Source organism: Arachis duranensis, chromosome 2, assembly GCF_000817695.3.
Source record: "Arachis duranensis cultivar V14167 chromosome 2, aradu.V14167.gnm2.J7QH, whole genome shotgun sequence".
NCBI lineage: Eukaryota > Viridiplantae > Streptophyta > Magnoliopsida > Fabales > Fabaceae > Arachis > Arachis duranensis.
The window spans coordinates 51470029-51472355 of record NC_029773.3 but is presented as its reverse complement, the minus strand read 5'-3'; the positions used below and the strand labels follow the sequence as shown (position 1 = coordinate 51472355).

Below are 2327 nucleotides of genomic sequence, written 5' to 3'. Positions count from 1 at the left end.
TCCTCTATCAACACCAATTACAGCTCTTGCTGTGGCTAGGAAGGGTCTTCCAAGGATGATGAATTCATCCTCATCCCTCCTAGTGTCTAGGATTATGAAATCAGTAGGGAAGTAAAGGCCTTCAACCTTCACTAGCACGTTCTCTACTAGTCCATAAGCCTTTTTCATAGATTTATCTGCCATCTTCAATGAGAATTTGGTATCCTGTGCCTCATAGATTCCTAGTCTTTCCATTACAGAGAGGGGCATCATGATTATCCCTGACCCCAAATCACACAGAGCTTTTTCAAAAGTCATAGTGCCTATGGTACAGGGTATTAAGAATTTACCAGGATCCTATTTCTTTTGAGGTAAATTTTGCTGAACCAATGTATTCAGTTCATTGGTGAGCAAGGGAGGCTCTTCCTCCCAAGTCTCCTTACCAAATAGCTTGGCATTCAGCTTCATGATTGCTCCTAAATACTGGGCAACTTGCCCTTCAACAATGTCTTCATCTTCTTTAGAAGATGAATAGTCATCAGAACTCAAGAATGGTAAAAGGAGGTTCACTGGAATCTCTATGGTCTCTAGATGAGCCTCAGATTCCTTAGGTTCCTCAATTGAGAACTCCTTTTTGTCCTTGGGACGTCCAAAGAGGTTTTTCTCATTGGGATTCACGTCCTCCTCCTCCTCTGTGCATTCGGCCACAGTATGTAAGGTTATGGCCTTGACTCTCCTTTTTGGATTCTCTTCTGTATTGCTTGGGAGAGTACTAGGAGGAGTTTCAGGGACCCTTTTACTCAGTTGGCCCACTTGTGCCTCTAAATTTCTAATGGAAGATCTTGTTTCAGTCATGAAACTAAGAGTGGCCTTAGATATATCAGAGACTATATTTGCTAAGCTAAAAGAATTCTGCTCAGAATGCTCTGTCTGTCCCTGAGATGATGAAGGGAAAGGTTTGCTATTGCTAAACCTGTTTCTTCCACCATTGTTATTATTGAAGCCTTGCTTCTGTTGATCCTTCCATGAAAAATTTGGATGATTTTTCCATGAAGAATTATAGGTGTTGTCAAAGGCTTCACCCATGTAATTCACTTCTGCCATTACAGGATTCTCAGGATCATAAGCTTCTTCTTCAGAAGATGCTTCTTTAGTACTGTTGGATGCATTTTGCAATCCATTCAGACTCTGAGAGATCATATTAACTTGTTGGGTCAATATTTTATTCTGAGCTAGTATGGCATTCAGAGCGTCAATTTCAAGAACTCCTCTCTTTTGAGGCGTCCATTACTCACAGGATCCCTCTCAGAGGTATACATGAACTGGTTATTTGCAAGCATTTTAATAAGTTCTTGAGTTTCTGCAGGCATTTTCTTTAGGTGAATGGATCCACCTGCAGAGTGGTCTAGTGACTTCCTGAAAAATTCAGACAGACCATCATAGAATATATCTAATGTGGTCTATTCTGAAAGCATGTCAGAAGGACACTTTTTGGTCAGTTGCTTGAATCTTTCCCAAGCTTCACAGAGGGACTCACCATCTTTTTGTCTGAAGGTCTGAACATCCACTCTAAGCTTGCTCAGCTTTTGAGGAGGAAAGAACTTGGCTAAGAAAGCTGTGACCAGCTTATCCCAAGAGTCCAGGCTATCTCTAGGTTGTGAGTCCAACCATGTTCTAGCTTTGTCTCTTACAGCAAAAGGAAAAAGCATAAGCTTGTAGACTTCAGGATCAACTCCATTGGTCTTAACAATGTCACAGATCTGCAAGAACTCAGTTAAGAACTAATAAGGGTCTTCTGATGGAAGTCCATGAAACTTGCAGTTCTGTTGAAGTAGAGAAACTAATTGAGGCTTTAGCTCAAAATTGTTTTCTCATATGGTAGGGATTGAGATGCTTCTTCCATAAAAGTTGGAAGTTGGTGTAGTAAAATTACCAAGCATCTTCCTTGCATTGTTGTTTGGTTCGGCCATAGTTGTTTCTTTTGCTGCTTCCTTTTCGAAAATTTCAATGAGGTCCTCTTCAGAGGTTTGTGCTTTAGCTGCTCTTAGCTTCCTCTTCAGAGTCTTTTCATGTTCAGGATCAGCTTCAATAAGTATGCCTTTATCTTTGTTCCTGCTTATATGAAAGAGAAGAAAACAAAGAAAATATGGAATCCTCTATGTCACAGTATAGAGATTCCTTGAGGTGTCAGAAGAAAACAAGAATGGAAGGATGAGGTAGGTAAGGAAGAATTTGAACACACAAAGAGAGATGGAGTTCGAATTGACAATGGAGGAGGAATGTTAGTGTTTAAATAGAAAAAGATAAGAGAGGGGAAGAAATTTTCAAAAATAAAAAGAATAGAATTT

The 2327-nt window shown here is 39.9% G+C and overlaps 1 non-coding gene across 1 annotated transcript; it reads left to right on the top strand.

Annotated features, from left to right (window-relative positions):
• Positions 1–1448: 1448 nt before the first annotated feature.
• Positions 1449–1556, top strand: LOC127745072 (small nucleolar RNA R71). Its single transcript, XR_008006262.1, has one exon. It is a non-coding gene; the product is annotated as a small nucleolar RNA R71 (small nucleolar RNA).
• The last annotated feature ends 771 nt before the right edge of the window (positions 1557–2327 follow it).